Source organism: Phycodurus eques, chromosome 9, assembly GCF_024500275.1.
Source record: "Phycodurus eques isolate BA_2022a chromosome 9, UOR_Pequ_1.1, whole genome shotgun sequence".
Lineage (NCBI taxonomy): Eukaryota > Metazoa > Chordata > Actinopteri > Syngnathiformes > Syngnathidae > Phycodurus > Phycodurus eques.
In genome coordinates this window covers 10,553,677-10,574,096 of record NC_084533.1, presented here as the reverse complement: position 1 = coordinate 10,574,096, position 20,420 = coordinate 10,553,677, and the positions used below count along the sequence as shown (strand labels likewise).

The 20,420-nt window shown below is 41.6% G+C and overlaps 1 protein-coding gene across 5 annotated transcripts in view; it reads right to left on the bottom strand.

Moving 5' to 3' along the window:
• diaph2 (diaphanous-related formin 2) overlaps positions 1 to 20,420 on the bottom strand; it is a 527,556-nt gene that overhangs the window by 73,903 nt on the left and 433,233 nt on the right. The window lies entirely within an intron of this gene.

Sequence of the window (20,420 nt, the reverse complement as noted above, 5' to 3'; positions counted from 1 at the left end):
GACTGCTGAAAACACCAATTGCAGACTTGCCATTGTTGATTGGAATAAAAAGGGCTCACTCTTGAGAGAACTGCCAGTCGTTTTTCAGTGGTGGGCAGTCGACAGCTGGTTTCTAAGCAGAATTTGCAGACCATGATGCTTTGAACCAATGGAAAAATTGGCAAGTACCAACAACATATTAAATATACAACAACATAGGAAAGGCACAATATTGTTGTTTGCTATGGCAAACCACAGACTTGCCACTGTTCTTAGCAATAAAAAGGCATCACGATCACGTGAGTGTCCCTTTTCAATTATAGTTGCGCAACCAGTTGTTGCTAGGCAGAATTTTTGGACCATGATGTAAAACAGTGTCATGTAGTGGGGCAATATAGCCCCCTACACCTAATGCAGAGTCAACAAAGTCCCAAGATCTTGAGAAAGCTGCCTGTCCTATTTCAGTGGTATTTGCAAGACAACTTGCTGCTCGGCAGAATTTGTGGTTCATGACCTTTTGAATTAATGGAAAAACACCAGACACGCCTAATAGATTGTTTGAATGACAGACCACGATATATACATACAAAGTCAGACAGGCATTAAATAAAGTATTCTCCAAATGGAACTGAAAGATTATGAAACACATTTATTGATACACTTTTACTTTGAAATTTAATCACTGCAATGTATAAAATATAAAACATAGTAAAGAAATTGCCATCTGGTGGCCAGCTAAAAACCCAAGCCTTCATTGCAAAAAAAAAACCCCAAAAAAACAACAACAAAAAAAGGCTCAATCTCAACATCCTGAGGGCAGCCCTTTTGCAGAGGTGGCTGCGCAACCATTTTATTGGATTGCTAAAATTTGAGGACGACTATCACAGTGCCTCAAAGGATCATGAATAACTTGGCATATTGAAGCCTGTTGCCTGTTTGAATGGGAAATTAATGGCTCAAGGCGCCATCCCCTTGGACAGAGAGCTAAATTGAATGACTGCTCTCCATTAATTATAAAATACATAAAAGAATGAGTCGCCACTGTTCCTGACAATAAAAATGTCTCTGAGCGATGCCTGTCCTTTCTTAGTAAATTACCAGAAGGAATAAAGTAAATTTAAAGCTTAGCGACTTACAAAGGGGAGCCTCGAGACAAAAGCATCCACTGATCGCCACTGACAGATATTCTTTTTTTTTTTTTTTGTGTGTGTAGCTAACGCAGGGGAGCTAAGTGCTCTTTACAAAGACTTAGTGCGGGGCCGCTCAATGCACTAGCCCTCTGTCACTGTTGAGTTAATGACACCAAAACGAGCCTTCAAAAATAATCCCTCCACAGTGCAGCCAAAACCGATGAGTGGATTCGAGTAGAAAGTTGACATAGCTAAAGAGACAGGTAGGCGATGCTTGGAGGGCTAGGCTACATGCACCATGGTGCTCAACGGAGTTAAAAAAAAAATAAGCGTTGGTTCTATATCTGGGTCATCTATCTTTACGCCCCGATACTAATGAGTCAGAGTGCTAACCTTTTCATCATTCCAGCCCCGAACAGGCATTATTTTAAGATAGGATCATTAGGGTGACTTATAGTGTTGCCGGGGAGTTCAATTCATTCGCATACGACTGCTCCAGCTCAATATTTACATTAGGTCTCTTCGCATCTTGTTTTCTGCACATTCCAAAATAAGTAACTAGGTGCTGCACGATCAATCCTTTGCAATTTAGAAGAGACACAGTAGTCAGACAAATTATATGCATATATCCTCCCCCCCAAAAAAACACATTGAAAGCTGCTCGATCAATTTAGGCAATGTCACATATTTTTACATTATGAGAGAAAGAAAACATCCATCTTGCAATCATTCATGCCAAACAGAAGAGACAAAAACTAAAAATAGAAGTACTGCATGTCTAATTCTTGAAATTGCAAATCTTCCGATTGAACTAATTTTGCTCTCCCTGTCTACCTCGAAGCCTTTTCCCTCAGAGCTGCTTTGATAACGGTGTATCTGTTTATTGGTGCTCTGTACTTAACAGCAATCCCAATTAAATCAAATTTAATTACACCATCTTTATCAGGCAAAAAAAAAGTCTGAGCCAAGTAAGTGCTTATCTTATATTGCAGCACTACACCCAGATAGCAAGCTCATTGGTTCAAAATGAGGAAGCATGTGTTTGTAGCTATAGAACAATATGGAGATCTTTTGTGGCACATGCTTCTGATGTAGGCTAGCGAGGGCACTTTGCGTGTCCGGCGGTGAGAAGTAAACATTTATCGATAATCACCTGTCACAGGAAACTTTTTGACAGCTCCTTCTCTGCTGCCTTTTTTTCCGACCAGACCACGACGTTGCAAAGGAGCACCTGACACTTTGATCAATTTGTCCTACTTCTAGCCTAACTGTAGCACAATTCATCATTCGTAATGGCCAGGACTTCAGAGCCCTGGAAAGCTGTGTTTCAGGAAGAGCACTTGCAGACACGCACAAACTAGATGACTAAAATGGGAAACATACTCCCACGTCACCAAACAGTGCTCCATTAACGAGGTCCTGTTGGACTGCTGCTTAAAAGGAAGCAGGCAGCAGAAAATTAGGCTTGATCCTATGAACATACCATATAGAGTCAAACAAAACTATCCAAACTCAACAGATATAAACCAAAAATTAAAAAGAGATTGTCTCTTGAGCTCTGGTGTTTAGTGACTGAAGATGACATCAAAACTATAGAAAAGGGCTAACGTTTTATGCCGAAAAAGAGAACAGATCTGTCGTGTACTTAAAGGAAATTGTCTTCAAAATTGGTTAAAATGGGCTGAGACAGTCAAGACATTTACAAACCTTTCGAGTGATGGCACACCTTTTGGGCACCTCAACAGACGGCCTTAAGGTGCGGTAATGATCTTATTAAAGTTGGTGGATTTTTGCTCTTTGAATTTGAGGTACTTTTTTTTTGTAGCGTTTCGGGTTAAATCTTTAAGAGTGATAAGGAAGCCTTAGGAGAGTCAACTTGAGATGAACTATATCTTTTTTTATTGAAATGTCTTCATCTTGATCACTCTGGCCACTTGTAACTGTTCGGGTTTACTCTTCCATGCGTTATATTTGCAAACGACATGGTCATATTATCAAATTAATCTAATTAAGGTGGGTTATCTCGACAGTGTTTTACTGAAAGGGTTATTCATTCACATTAGCCCAGACATTGGTAAAATAAATGTGATAGATGCAATGCTATAGCTCACCTATTTTAAAGGAATTAGTTCATCACAATTTTCTTGTTCTAATGAAAATAATCGTACAGATTGATTAAGAAAACACAAAAACAGGAGAGGAAAATGACAAAAGGAACAATAAAAGGAAGGTGAAAAACACTTTGCACAAGCCTGGTGGTGGCTGAGTGGTTTATGGGGCGCAACTCGCGGAGAGAACAAAGAAACAAGGTCGTAAAACACCTTCGACAGTCGACAGCCAGAGCTTATGTGACATTTAATTATTTCCAATATGCTACGGCAACAGAAACAGCAAGCCTTGGCTTAGCTTGAAAAAAGGACTAAGCATTTACTATATCAATGACACCAATGGATTTGCACTGACAATTCCACTCAAAAACAGACTCCAGCAGCATCTGAATCAACGGACGTGAAGCTGGGAGACTACTCGACTGTACACTAAGCAGTAGCTAATGCAAGTGTCAAGGCCATTTAGGAATAAAACAACAATTGTAATTGTAATTGACACACATTTGTATAGAAGATGTACATTGCATGCAAAACATTTTTCGATTTTTCTTCATGCTATTATCATTGGACATACTACATGCACAATGTTCAATCTGGCCAGAAGTAAAGCTTTACAAAAATGCTTGATTTTGATTGACACTATAAGAAAAGTTATTAACTGAACACTGACTTTACTGAGTGCTTGTAGTTACACTGCATCACACTGACCGGTATTTCTAAAATTACTCTAATACTATTAAGAAAATATTACTTATTTATTCATTCATTACCGTAATTGTCCTGGTTGCATTTGTAGTGGGTTTAATTTGAGGTGTAGTAGGTGTACCTCATGAATCTTCTAAGTTTACCAGCTACAAACTTTACAGCAATAGCGACATGACAGTGATTTTCAATGAAAGTATTTGATCATATCCCCTCTCTTACAGTAAACCCCAAAGGAGTGCCATTCCTGTAATTATGCACCAGCATCAACAAAGCCTGTTCATAAATTCAATTTGCTACTTGTCACCTCCTACATGTTGTTCTTGGAGAGAAAAAAAACAAGTTGTATCGACTGAGATCTAAATTTCTGATGGGTTCATCATGAAAATAATTCTTAGGGGAAGAGTGGGGTGAATCATTTCTAGAATTTTTCAAAGCTCCTGTCTGGTAGGCGTTCGTTTACAGCACTTATGATGTCATGCTGTGTGTCACAAAAACTGATAGCAGTGGTACTGCATATTCATGCAAGGATAAATGCAGCATAAGTATGAATATTAATGGGCAACCACAATGTATCTGACCAGAAAACATAAATTGAATGTATTACTCAGTAGCTGCAGCAAAAGCGGTACATGAGTCTGTCCAGGCTGCTCAGTACAATATGGACAAAAGTGACAAAACACGTCTATATCCACGTATGTACGGTGGACAGTGAGTGACTTGAACGGTTCCTACTTCTCTGTCCCCGTCAAAATGCATGGATTGCAAAATAAGAAGATTAGGTGTGACAAGAAAAAAACAAGACTCAGACAGAATGAAGACAGGCTCATGACTAGGGTTGGGCATCGAGAATCGAGAACCGATTGGAACGGGGACAAACGCCGGAATCGTTCAAATAAAAAAAAGAAAATTCGAGAATCGGTTGGAACCGAAATCGAAATGAAGAACCGGAATCGGGATCGGAATCGCTCAAATTCAAAAGATGCCCAACCCTACTTAGGACTCAATGCCAGTTGGCTAACTCATTTTTTCATGGTGTTGTCCAACATCTTGCCACCATTGTGATACAGTACGGCTCACTTCTCTTGCTCAGTGCTTCTTTACAGACATTTGTGTAGCACACTGCTGTCGCGCTTTGTTACGCAACCGGAGGGGGCACAAACATGGAGCAACGAATCAATTTGAAATTCCTGATTTAACTCAACAGTGTGTCTCAAACTTTGGAACAGCAGTGGGCTACACAAAAGAAAAACGATGCAGCGAGTGAGAGAGTGCAAGCAATATTATAGCAGAATATTGGCAAGATGTTAGACAACCCTATGACAAAAGCAGTTAGCCAACTGACATTGAGTCAAGAGTGTGGCTGCCTGTCTTGTTTCTTTATGTTCACACCACATTCTCCTTTTATCATTCTTAAGTCATCTGAGTAAAGAAAAAAAATCCACTGTCTGATGAATTCCAAGTGTCAGACATGAGGAACACTGCAAAGGAGAGATGTCGATGATCCACTATCCTCTAAATAGCCTCATACTGCATCTAATTTGCTCTGTAATGAGATCTAATGAGGGGTTACAGGCCGTGTGCTTGATAAATTGAAACCACGGGCTGAGAGTTTAAGTTCACCTCAGTCAACCTCCTCCTTGAGCAGGGTGGAGAGGATGAAATAAATAGGATGAGCAGCAGAGAGGAGAGGCAAAACCTACTTTTGCTTTTATTCTTTTTTTAATTTTTGTTTCTGTGTAGTTTTTAAGCACTTTTGTGCCCATCTGTTTGCTCACAGAAAGTCACCTGTACAATTAACCTCGACCATTAGCTGTGAAACAAGGGCCTTGCTGGGAGGAGGAGGGTGCTTCCTTATGGCCAGGTGGAGAGGCTGTAATGATGCTTTCTTATAATCGCGACTCACGTTAAAGCGGCATAATTCAAGCTCGGTTGGCCAAACGTGTAACTGTTAAACTCGGTCCAGTACTTTTATTGTCTCCCTTTTATCCTAGTTCTGCACACACTCAAACACACATTACAGACAACACAAGTGCCCAAAAAGACAGCAGTCATGCATCTGTTTGATGTGTTTTCTTTTTATCTCTCTCTAAAAAAAATGTCTTCCCCATTTCTGCAGTAGTCAAGCAGCAAAACACGACAAAAGCTTTGACGCAATTTCTTGGGACACTTTTTAAAAGACGTCTTTAATGTGCACCTTAAATTCCAACCTGGGTTCACATAGCTTTCCTGAGGCCAAGTTCAAGCATAACACCATTTTTTTCAAGCAATTCAAGCACCTTACCACCACCTATGTGGTACGTATATATTGACACAAAGGCATAGTAGTCATGGTGGTTGAATGTTCGTGCCAGGGACCTGGGGTCAATGTCCCAGCCACTGATGCAATAAGAGACTTCCCTTTAGATCAACAAATAATTACTCATAGTCTAGCACCACCAAGTTCCAAGTGAGTGCTTTTGCTGTAAATAAATCAAGTGCTGATTTTGTCACTACCTCTGAACCAGCACTGTCACCAGCTTATTGTGAAAACTGCTCTACATGCTCTCAAGCCACCATCGGTGATCATGTAAGCTCACTTTCCTATGAGACAAACTGCTTTGCAATCTGAATAAATCTGAGTAGCAACAAGTGGACGCCATCTTTGTGAATTCTTTCCGAACAGATGGAATAAATGCCTCTAAAATCCTCCATCACAAATAAATTCATGAAAAACCAATTGATTACCAAAGTACATGACCTATTATATTGCCCACACTGCTCTTCTCCTGAATAATGTTGTATTTGCACTATTTAAATTGAGATTTTAGTGTCAGTGACGCCGTTTGAAACGTCAACAGTAATTTTTACGCATCAACTTGGAGAACCCCTCGGAATTTTGGCCTGTACGAAAAACCGAAGGGTCAAGAAAATACATTGAGAAATAATGGAGTTGAACTGTTTTACTATCATTTGAAGGTGTACTTTGACCAGGTTTTTCTCGCGGCCAACATTTATCATTATCCCAGTGCAAATCTCATCTGCAACTATAGCAAAAAGGAGGGTAAATCAATTATTAAGTCAAAGGATTCACTTACTTTTTCCTCTTTGTCCTTTGACTGTTTAAATGTTATTTTCAATAAAAATCGGAAAACATAAATATTTGTGTGGCATTCGTTTAAGCAGATACTGTTTATCCTTGTAATTAAGATGAAGGTCAGACCACATTTTATTACCAAATTTAAGAAATTTCTGCTGTCAAGTGGCGTAATGTGGTCAGGACACATTAGGCCGTTGAGCAGTCAGTGATGGGCCAGCTAGGTGTCAGTCCGCATGCCAAGTCAGTCACCGGCCCACACCACAGAAAAGTGTGGAGCTGTGCGCCTTTTATAATTTAGGCATACAGGAGAATGTAGCCATAAGTGAATAACTCAGCAAAACAACAACCATAGTTATATTATCAAGCACTTCATGCAAAGTTCAAGCACTTTTCATGGTCCTGGACCAAATGTCATTTAGAGCCTTGCTTTTCCCTTTCTTGCAATTTGGCACAACATAAACACTATTGAATATATTTCAAATTCCAACAGCCCCATTTTAAGCATCTGCGGGACAAACGCAGGAGAAAGGTTGTAAAAAGCAACAAGGCTGTAACTTTCCTAACCACATAAGGACATCTGTCTGCATTTGAGTTGTTTTACTGACACAAACCCTATTGTGTCACTTCCCAAAAGACTCCACTCAAGGTTGCGGGGAGGGGGGGAAGGGGAGGGGGGGGGCATTGTTGCCTGTACTCTGGTCCTGCCATGAGCTCGAGTCCAGCACCAGTCTGAGAATAGGAAAGGAGGCCGGGAACTTGGAATGTCTGGGAGATGTGGGAGATGGGTGCAAGGTGCAATATGTTGCTTGACATGCACCAGGTAGAGAGAGGACGGCTGGTCACTGCGCGCCCAAAGGAGAGCAATAACAGAGCTGACATGACCCCCCCATCCACCCTCCCAAAAAAAAAAAAACGGCTGGGAGCGGCATGGAGGAGAGAAGTTGTATGTCGACAAGGGAGAGATGAAAGTGGATTAGCTGCCGCGGCGATTTGCATTCCGTGGTGGAACGAAAGCCCATGCGATGCCCCGAATAGCTGGATGCATGAATAAGTAAACAAACAAAAACAAAAATAAATCCTCCATCTGGATGGATGCTGCCAGGTCCCGAGTGGGAAACATTAGGGGAGGGTGGAAGGCGGTAAAGTGGGGGAGACGAGAGATGCATGCAATGTCGCAACCAACACACTCTCCTGCCTCCGCTATCGTTAATTTTCACCCCCCCTGAGTGTCAATATTGCTATTTCCATCCATATTTCCATGTGCTCTCTGTTAGTTCTGCCCAGTAACACCACATTGTCATAAGGGGAGGCTCTGACAGATGTTTGACATACTTTCTGGGGTCACCGTGTCAGCATGCACGGCTGAGTTGAAGCCACGACCACACATTTTCTAAAGATAAAATTTAGCAACAGCAACATACATTTTCATTCTGAGATCACAGAAGTCGATGGTCAGTTCCCTTAATGTAACGTTAAATATTAAAAGAATTACAGCTTTGTCCAAAAGCTTCTCTTTTGAGTCGTTGTCAAAACAAACTTAGGTAAATTTAACGTTGTTGTGTTTTCAGACTATTTATTATATCATATCAAAATTAAGTCGACATTTATGTATTTCAACATTTTTTTTTTAGCTTGTTAGCAGGATTACACCAAATGAACGTCTAAACTTGGTTGCTAATTCAACATTTGGATCATTATCTCTTTTCTTTTGCTTCTGTACCGTAGAGTGTCATTCTAGTTTCTATTGCATTTTATTCCCTCTGCACAGTTGCCAAAAATATATTTATTTATTTTGTCTTCAGGGCAAGCTATAATGCCCTGATAATAAAAATGTAGTCACTCTTCAGATAATTCCTGCAAACACAACAGTCAACAAGTATTCCTTTGAAAGTGTCATAGGACTACGTTGCTGAAGCTTGTTGAAAATCTGCACACCTTTTTTTTTTTATTAAACTTAAACGTAATACATTTTATGATGCTGTTGTTGCTAAGGAGAGGACAGGTAGAGAACGACTCGTCACTCAGGTAAATTAGATGAAAGACATGTCTAAGCTCATTAGACGTCCGTGAAGTCTGGCTCTTATCTCCAGGGCAGCATTCAGAATGAGTGGCACGTTTGGATAGTGAATGCCGACTTCTGGAATACGGATCGAGATAACATCTGAACTAAAGTCCACACAGGTTGTTTGCATCTGTGAAAGGCAGTGAAGTCTCCAAAAGCGAAACAGATTTAACAATGAATTCTGTTGAAGGTAATTAGGTTTGATTGACTGGAAAGTGGCTGGTGAGGTCCCCATGTGGGTGAGAAAATGATAAAAAACTTGAACCACACATAAATTATTGATATTCAACGGTGCCTTTGAGCAAGGGTGAGCACATTTATGAAAGCAATTTTGGAAACTTATCCAATAATAGGCTAGATCAAAAAACCTATCTTTACAAAGATAATTGTGCTCTGTTTTTTCTTGACATTATCAGAGCTATTGACTTAACAATATATTTCTTATAGTGGTTGTTGTTCGCAGGGGTGTAGAACTGCACTGCATAAAAATGAGAACTGTTGAACTCCAGTGTTTTAATGCTGTTTGTCCATATCTAAACTGTGTTTTAGGGTGCTTAGACGTTTATCCTCAGGAGATACAATAATTTTGTTTAGTATGCTTGATTGTGCAGGCAATGTTTTAACTATCATTGTAATTGTCATACATGTAAAGGGAAGTAACGCACTGTATAATGAAAATTCAATAAAGTAAAACCACTCACGAGATCTCAAGCGATGTCAGACAAGACAGATCATTGTTTACTTTTGGAGCCTTTTATTCCCACACAAAATGTGACCATTTTTTGGGCTTTCCACTTTGGGGGTTCAACCCTTGTTCTTATACTGTATGTAGCGAATGATGGAAATTATTTTTACACAGCTAGACTTCAACTGATGCAATAGCAGAAAAACACATTCTCATCACACCATTATGTTGAAAGCCCTTCTATAAACTCCTTATATACAGTAATCCCCGCATAGTCACTTTTCACTATACAAATTCATCTGTTCCAGTTATTTTTGTCCCTGTGGAACCTAACCTCGCAATTTTTGTGCCGCCAAAGCCCTGTTTAAATAGGAGCTGTACTGTAATTGGTGTCAAGAAAGTATGTTGAAGTAATAGATGGAAGTTACAGAGTGTCTGCTGCATGGGCATGCACTCGCATGTGCGTCAAAATCAAATAATCTGGAAGCCATATATTTTATGGGGAATGTTATAAAATGAGTTTATCCATCCATCCATCCATTTTCTACCGCTTATCTGGGTCGGGTCGCGGGGGCAGTAGCTTTAGCAGGGACGCCCAGACTTCCCTCTCCCCAGCCACTTCATCCAGCTCTTCCAGGGGGATCCCGAGGCGTTCCCAGGCCAGCCGAAGGACGTAATCTCTCCAGCGTGTCCTGGGTCGTCCCCGGGGTCTCCTCCCGGTGGGACGTGCCCGCAACACCTCACCAGGGAAGCGTCCGGGAGGCATCCGAATCAGATGCCCCAGCCACCTCATCTGGCTCCTCTCAATCCGGAGGAGCAGCGGCTCTACTCTGAGATCCTCCCGGATGACCGAGCTCTAAGGGAGAGCCCGGACACCCTGCGGAGGAAACTCATTTCGGCCGCTTGTATCCGGGATCGCGTTCTTTCGGTCACGACCCACAGCTCATGACCATAGGTGAGGGTAGGAACGAAGATCGACCGGTAAATTGAGAACTCACACTGCTCAGCCTCCCTGGTAAGGTCTATTCAGGGGTGCTGGAGAGGAGGGTCCGTCGGGAAGTCGAATCTCAGATTCAGGAGGAGCAGTGTGGTTTTCGTCCTGGCCGTGGAACAGTGGACCAGCTCTACACCCTCGGCAGGGTCTTCGAGGGTGCATGGGAGTTCGCCCAACCAGTCTACATGTGTTTTGTGGACTTGGAGAAGGCGTTCGACCGTGTCCCTCGGGCAGTCCTGTGGAGGGTGCTTCGGGAGTATGGGGTACCGAACCCCCTGATACGGGCTGTTCGGTCCCTGTACGACTGGAGTCAGAGTTTGGTCCGCATATCCGGCAGTAAGTCGGACTCGTTCCCGGTGAGGGTTGGACTCCGCCAAGGCTGCCCTTTGTCGCCGATTCTGTTCATAACTTTTATGGACAGAATTTCTAGGCGCAGCCAAGGCATAGAGGGGGTCCGGTTTGGTGGCCTCAGTATTGCATCTCTGCTTTTTGCTGATGATGTGGTTCTGTTGGCTTCATCAAGCCGTGAGCTCCAACTCTCACTGGAGCAGTTCGCAGCCGAGTGTGAAGCGGCTGGGATGAGAATCAGCACCTCCAAATCAGAGACCATGGTCCTCAGTCGGAAAAGGGTGGCATGCCCTCTCCAGGTCGGGGACGAGATCCTGCCCCAAGTGGAGGAGTTCAAGTATCTTGGGGTCTTGTTCACGAGTGAGGGAAGAATGGAACGGGAGATAAAATGAGTTTAAAATTATATTATTATTTTGACATCAAAGTTTGGGCTATTACTATTATTTATTATGATTATGATTATTATTATTATGGGATATTTAGTATAGGTAATTACCATTAATATAGGAAATTATTTTTCTCTATACATACACAACCACATATACAGACCCGTTCCAAAGAAATTTAATATCATGGAAAAGTTTATTTATTTCCCTAATTCCATTCAAAAAGTTAAACTTTAATAGATTATAGATTCAGGGCCCACAATTTAATCAATTTTAAGTATTTATTTGTTTATTTTTACATAATTTGGTCTTCCAGCTCATAAAACCCAAAAAATAGGAATACAAAACATTAGAATACTGTGAAGAAATCACAATTTACTTCTCAGTTTTTGAAGAAAAAAAAAAAAATGAAATTAGGGTCACATTAAATCAATCAAAATATGATACAATGCAATGTAAGTGCAGCAGAATTTTTTTTGTAACCTTGGCCAAATCTGTGCCTTGCCACAATTCTGTCTCTGAGCTCTTCAGTCAGTTCCTTTGACCTCATGATTCTCATTTGCTCTAACATGCATTGTGAGCTGTAAGGTCTTATATACACAGGTATCTGGCTTTCCTAATCAAGTCCAATCAGTATTATCAAACACAACTGACAATGAAGGTGTCCAACCACCTCAAGGATGGTCAGAAGAAATGGACAGCACCCGAGTTAAATATATGACTGCCACAGCAAAGGGTCTGAATACTTATGGCTGTGTGATATTTCAGTTTTTCTTTTTTAATAAATCAGAAAAAAATTCAACAATTCAGTTTTTTCTGTCAAAATGGGGTGCTGTGTGTACATTAATGAGGAAAAAAGTGAACTTAAATGATTTTAACAAATGGCTGCAATATAACAAAGTGCAAAATTTAAGGGGGTCTGAATACTTTCTGTAACCACTGTATATATATATATTCTGGCAGCTTCATTTACTCACGACGTTTCACTATTCGCAGGGGTATTGTTACGGAAGCATATGAGTCTCAGGGCATATGAGGGAATAAACAGTTACAAATCCATTTGGTGAATGTATATCGATTGAGATGTAGTCAATCGTTGCCAAGCAAAGGCGACACAATAAAGAAGCATTCATTTTATCTTCTCGGGCTGTGACCTCATGTCCCGACAAGCTGTCCGTAGCGCAAACGTCGTTTGCCGCGTCTACGTTGCCGTGAAGACACAATTTGAACTTGGCGAGCGCGCACCTGCCTGTCAGTTCTCGCCTATGATCAGCTAGCACGGCTGAAGCTGTGACACAGGTGCGCCCACACTCCTTCCTGCCTTCCTGCAGCTGTGAGTGTGGCACAAAGCCATCAATCTCAGACCCTCCACCTCCGTCACAGCTGACAGGAAGCCGTCAGCCACGAGTAGTCAACCAGCTGAATATGCATTTTGGTTTCGCAAGGCACTTGGAAAACATGTTGGAAATGGGGAAAAAATAAAAATGTGCTCCAAGGCACAAAATATAGAAAGACAGACAACTTAGCAAAAGTCGAGTATAGACAGGTGTGTGGCTTTCCTAATCAAGTCCAATCAGTATAATCAAACACAGCTGGACTTCAATGAAGGTGTAGAACCATCTCAAGGATCATCTGAAGAAATGGACAGCACCCGAGTTAAATATGTCAGTGTCACAGCAAAGGGTCGGAATACCTATGGCTGTGTGATGTCAGTTTCTCTTTTTTAATAAATATGCTAAAATTTCAACAATTCAGTTTTTTTCTGTCAGTATGGGGTGCTGTGTATACATTAATGACGAAAAACATGAACTTAAATGATTTTAGCAAATGGCTGCAATATAACAAAGAGTGAAACATTTAAAGGGGTCTGAATACTTTCCGTACCCACTGTATATACACACACACACATAACTCACGCACAGTAACTCCAAATGTTATATATTTTCAGACTCTCCTACATATCTACAATATGACCGACTTTAAGGGGAAATGAATGCAGTTTAAACATTAGTGTATTTAAATTAATTTGAACATATTTCAAAATGTATATTAATTAATCACATGAATCGAAAGACAACATCCAACACTTACTTCCTAATTTACTTTAGGAATATATAAGGGAATATAACATATTTGTTTATTTGTTATGCAAACATACTGTGTATTATATTACTATAAAGCATTTAAATAATCTTAAAAGTGACTAATTTCTCAGTGGATGTGTTTCTTTGTAATGGGCTCGAAGCGATTTAAACCAGGCTACTTTAGGTCACAAGGTTCACATCTGACTCTCAAACATGCTTCTGGGCATGTTAGCAATAAAATGAAAAACACTGTTAATGAACAAAAGCTTCCATCGTGTTTCATATTCATGTGAATGGCGTGACAATGCTTTGCAGTGTCTCATACAGAAGCGCAACCTAAAAGGTCACTTGAACACACTGTGTACACCCACAACAAAATAATTAGACGTGTGATATGTTCATGTCCATTCATTATTAACTTCAACTCAAAAGCCCTGATAATAGTGTGCAGAAACAAGCTAGCACCTATGGTGAAATTCATAAGTAAGTTAAAAAATAAAATAAGTGTAGCTAAGCCAGTACAAGGAATTCTTTTTTTGTGCAAGGAACCTGATTTTATGCATACAAACATATACAAGTTGATCCTCCAAGTGCAAAAGGCTGACAAGCAGGATGCATAAATAGAAGGATCATTGTCAACATGCCAACTGCTCACTGCAGAGACTCACAGGGACAATCAGACCTCATTCGATGGGCATCACTGAATTAGAATATGACTACTAACAGGGGAAGACATGCTTTTGGATAGATAAAACGACATACTGGAGTATAATCGTGTATTGGAAATGGGACATTATGGAAAAATAAACTTCCATTGAAAAATTTCAGGTGCCGAGGTCCAGGTGCTCTATGAAGAAATTGGGGAATTATCTAGAATTGGACACGGTAATGGATTACGTGGTGACATAACTTTCAGCTGTCATGTGATCAAAGATAAAAACACAAAAAAATATTCTATTCCAAAGTTTTATCACAAACACTCTGCCAGAAGCATGATTATATTCCCACCAAACAATTACGACTGATGTCTGCAAGCTGTTGCGACACATTTAGTTGAGTAAGCTCACATTCAAAAAAATAATTGCTTTGAAAAAAAAATAAGCCTGCATTGGTGGAGCCTTTGCATTTCTTTGGGTCGTTATGATACAATTTCATAACATGTACAGTGGTGCCTTGACTTTTCAGTGACCTGACCAATCGCTTGGCTGATTTTTTGCTTTGACTTGCGAGCAAACATTTTAGATACAAGTGCTAGATGGTGGTGCAAAATGAAGTCAACTCACTTCACATCAAGCAGCAGTTTGGCAGATAGTGAACAATTCTTTAAAAAAGAGGCTTCAAGCTGTTTATTGCCACTACCAGTTTAAGTTTACTGTTAAACTAAACACAATGCATCTTTGCCTTTGGAATATCTGATAGCTTAATGAGAACATGTCATTTAAAAAAACGCCACAGACGAGCTAACAAACAACCTTGATAACACGCTGTGTTATAACCCTTTAAGCAATGGATATTTGAAGACACATGATGTAGCGACTGGCGGCACGGTGACTGACTGGTTAGAGGGTCAGCCTCACAGTTCTGAGGACTGGGGTTCAATCCCCTGCCCCGCCTGTGTGGAGTTTGCATGTTCTCCCCGTGCCTGCGTAGGTTTTCTCCGGGCACTCCGGTTTCCACCCACATCCCAAAAACATGTATTAATTGGAGACTCTAAATTCCCCGTAGGTGTGACTGTGAGTGTGAATGGTTGTTTGTTTGTATGTGCCCTGCAATTGGCTGGCAACCAGTTCAGGGTGTACCCCGCCTCCTGCCCGATGACAGCTGGGATGGGCTCTAGCACGCCCGCGACCCTAGTGAGGAGAAGCGGCTCACAAAATGGATGGATGGATTGATGGATGGAGATAGCGACATTTGTAGACTGACAACATAACAATGCTCTGTGAAAAATGACTAATATTATATTTATGGTCCACTGCCCTGCCTGCCCCCCCCCCCCCCCCCCCCCCCCCCCCCCCCCCCCCCCCCCCCCCCCCAAGATTTTGATGCATTACACACACTCATCTCCTTTCTTTTAATGCACTACACACACCTATCTCTGGAAGGCATCGTGTGGGTGGGATTTGGCTGCGGGGCAGCAGTGCCCGACAGCTCTGCCCCCCTCCTAACCGGCCACTCCAGATATTAATGCACCACACGACTCTGGGGCCACTTATACACAGAGTAGAGCCAATGACTGCCAGTCAGAGACCTGGCAGTCAAAGTAACAGGGGGGATGTGGATTTTTACTAGGCTCGTGGCGGTGCTCCTGGGGCCAGGCCTCTCTGGCGGGATGGCTACTTGAAGTGGGGGCTCCCCTCTCATGCTCCGTGGCTGCTCTCTGGGTCGCCCCCCTCATCGTTTCCTTGTAAGACGCCCCTATCTGCTCTCCTTTCCATCAAATAGGGGACACATGGCTACATTGTTGGTGTAGTGGGTTGGTGGGGGGCGTCTCGCTCTTCTGGGGGCGCAGTGGGGTGGGGGCTGACGGGCGCGCAGGGTGGGGAGGTGGGAGTTGGCTGAGGGTGTGGCGTTGGCTCCCTGCGGCCTCCTTGAGTTGGCCGATTTCTTCGGAGCGCCTTGGTGGGCCCGGTGGGCCTCCATGGATCCCACGGTATGGGAGGTGTTCCCCTCCACCAGGCCGCTCTCAGATGGACTTATGGGACAGACTCCGCCTCTCGATAGGGTGGGGTAGGGTCCTCAGCCCGCGTGGCACAGGCACAGCAATTACAGGACACAGGACACTTCTAACGATTACTGTACATGCGAGATGGTGTCAATTCACTTGCATGTCTCCACAGACACACACCCCTGGGACTTATTCGCTGGGTGTGGGGCCACTCACTCATTGCGACAAATAACTTATAACTATGTGAATTTCTTGGGTATCCCCTCCCTTACAACTCTGGTCCTACAGATGTTTATAATTTACATAGCTACACCCACCACACGTCAGTTGTACATCCAGGTCCACGACCCCTGTCCTGCATGCTACCCCTCCTGTCCCCGTCCTGTCCAGTCCTGTCCTATATTTTCCTGTCCTTCCCTAGCAGGGTGTAGCACTACTGACCCATTCAACACTCAAATCAAATGTGTCATTGTACTAGTTATATAATGCTTTACTTTCCTCATCTTGTTTACAGCTAGTGCTTTGTGTTTTGTTGTTTTCTTTTCCTATATTAATTAGTTACCTTTTCACTATTTCTCCTTTGTTTTTTTCTGACACTCCCCTTTAAAAACGTTGTTCTGTTCTGTAATTCTCAGTAAATATACATCAGAATACAAAGAAACCACAGTGCGGCTTAAAAATTCCACTATGAGACAGTAAAACTGTTCCGACATAAAATGGATACGGATTCCTTTCTGCTTGACCTAACAGCCGAACAGGGAAAAAAAAAAAAAAATGCTTCTTACTGAGTCCATCATGTCTTTATTATATAGCTCCCTGGTGGCCAAGATGCACACACCAGAAGGAGCACAAGGTGGGTCTGGAATGGATAAATGGCATTTCCTTTTATTTCAATGGGGAAGATGACTTGAAATATAAATGTTTAAAGTTGCAAGTATGGTCACTCGCGCTGTTATGATTCTGTATCGAAACTGAAAATCGCAGTTCTCAAATTCACATCTTAAAAATGGCAGGATCGTGATATCCCCGCTCATCAGTGTGTCTATGCACGCCACTTTAGCTGAGCTGTGTGTTGCCTCTTTACATATAGGATAGTTTTATTACAACCTCTCATTACAGACAGAGGGCAAGTGAGTGACAATGAGGCAAGTCATTTTTTCACAATGCCACACTCACTTAATATGCCAAATAATTAAAAACACAGTTAACAAACAACATTGGCAAAAAGAGGGAAAATCAACACATAGTCTATTAACACTATTTGGGGATAACAGACTATTTTGGAATAATTAACACTAACAAGAACACAGCATTCTTACAACTATTTACAATGCTGCTCCGCATGCTGGGAATTCCTCCAACACTACAATATAATTAATATTATTATTACTTTTTGTTATGCTAATGTAACAAAAGATATTGAAGATAGATTTCTTCATCAAGCCTCTTCTGACTCCATGTCACAGGACTACTGTTTTCCGGTGAGTGGCGCACAGTGATCAAACCTATGGCTACTGGCTATCTAGGCTACTAATGCTAGTTCAACGAACTGTGCGAGGAGAGCTGAAGTAAGAAACACAGCTAAAGTAAAGGAAAGTAAAGGCTGAATCAATCGCAATCACAGGTTATGGATGGATGTTCGATGGCGCTGTGCACAACAGCCATACAGCCGAGCGGCTCTGTGGCATAAATACTGGAAGCTCTTGTGGCAAGTGGAAAATCAGCAAGTAAAACGCCCTTGTTCCTCGTTCATTTGTGACCATGGACAATGCTAAAAACTTTGCTAATGCTATCCTATGGAAGTGGCTGGATGTGATATGCTTTGCGCACACTGTTAACCTGGCTGTACAGAGAGCGCTGAACATGCAGTGTGGCGACTCCTGGCAGGAGTGAGACAGTTTGTATTATTATTAGTCTTATGTTTATTTTTACATTTTTATTTAATTTCTGGTTTACAGCACAGACCGGAAGTCTTAAGACTTTTTATTTTCATACAGTCATGTATAATGGAGTATTCAAAATAACTAGCCCAGTTTTTGCTGATTTTCTCTTTTTTTACATCCCTCTAAGTTTTCTAAATAACTAGCCTAGTTTTTTACCATTTTTATCTCTTCTTTTTTTAACAAAAAAAAAGAAGGTAATAAAATAAAATCGTGTATCAAACTGTGGGTCATAAATCGTGATACGTATTAAATCGTGACCTTGGTGTTTTGTTTACATCCCTGGTGGTCATGCAGGGTTCGAAGTTATTTCAGATTGCCCGTGGCAAGTTAAAAATAGTCATGGGAATGCTAACAAAACATAAAACATTCCCGATGGGCAAGCGTAGGAAAAAAAAAATATTGTCGTATGTTAGGGATGTCACAATATTTACGATATTGCGAAATTAAAAGTGCCTCGATATCATCGTGGCCTTGTCTCGCCATAATATAATGAGCCGTTGTGCTTAAAATGTAGTTTTGTGCCATCTATACGAACACAAGCCGGTTACCCAGGCTACAAGATTGCTTCACTTCCTCATTTGAGTGTAAACGCACCCGACTGAACGCGTAGCCCATGTGACTACGTGTGTACGTCTAAAGAAATACACTTTTTGGCTGACTGGCCCCCGTGACCGCAGCGCTGAGAAGAGTTTGTTAGTGTTGCTACTTGCTACGACATACTACGCCTGTCAAAGCGTCGCTTCACAATCGACTGGGCGAGATAGAAACGCCTTGTTGTTCACGCCAGCCTCTGTACCAGCAAACGCAGACCCACAGGCCGGGATCGGTTGCTGTGGACCTCCGCTTTGATAAGCCAGCGTCCTGGCTCGCGGCGGAGTGAGTCAGATCTCCAGGAGTCGCCGCTGCCCCCTCTCCTCCGCTGAATTGTTTGAGCATATTTTAACAGGATCACTATTTAGTGGTGTACTAGTGAGTTGAAAGTCATGGGTGAATGCATATTACACGGCGAGGGTATAACAATTCTATCTCCCATTAAAATATAAACCTCCTCAATTACATTCCATTAGTCCCAAAAATTAAATAATAAAATAGGTCAACTCCATTTCACTGCAAAAACAAATATATATTCCATACTTCCCTCTCATCAAATGTAATGTCTACATTTAAATAAAAACATATCAAAGAGGCTGCTCAGAATAATAAATCGGAGGAAAAGAAACTATGTAGGAGTCCCAAGATTATTTTCTTTATTGTTACTTGGCTGTTTCTAAACCTCCCCAGCCTTCCTTTAAGAGTGTTCCTGCCATTCTGTCTTGACTTGAATTTTTGGACTCAAGCAAATGAACCGCTGTCTCTAGGCAATACTTTTTAATGTTAGAACAGTAGCAATTTCTAATGTTATGTATATAAAAAAAAATCACTTGTTAAAGTATTGAACAGACAATTTCTCAATGGACAGTTTTGTTGTTGTGAGCATAGCATGAAGAATTAACAATGAAGCATCGCATATCCGTCTTTAATACTCACTTCAAATTTGGTAACAATTGGCTCATTAAATTATCCATTATATAGCCCTATTAAATGACGTTTGTTCAAAATGTATTCTTATTTTGATTTATTACGAGAGGGCTGTTGCTCTATAAAATGGATTCCAAAACTTAGTTGTTCCCCTCTTTGGTTGTTTGTTTATCCCTCCGCGCCTCAAGCTCCATTCCAGTCAAAAGCGTTTCCGGCTCAGCGGTGCTATTCAAAGCTTAGTGGTTTCGACTGAGGTACAAAGTTGACATGCGGGTGAAGACACTTGCCCCAGACGAGGGTTCTGACCTCGCCGATGTTCGCCGAGCATGCAGCCTAAAGGGCCTGCTGCTTCTCATAAGAGGCCTTAAGAAAAGACAGCCCACTTGGCTTGACCCCGCTCAGGCTTTTGACACATGCTCCATGTGACACTCGATCATGTGTTGCTACACAAAATAAAATAAAAAAACAAACAAACAAGAAAATAACCATGTTTTAGGTCCCCCCACCCCCAATTCTTCTGTGACTAGGTTTTTTTCAACAGCTATTTCCATGCAAGTGAAGTGATCAGGTAAATGTTGAACATCTGGTCAGTTCAAGAGAATGAGGGAACCCGCTTAGTGAGAATTAAAACAAATGGGATGACTGGGTAATGGCTTCATAAGCAATTTCCAACATTAGGGGAAATATTTTTAGGGCCGCTTGCGTCTCATCTATCAGTCATGCTTGTTTAAATAAAT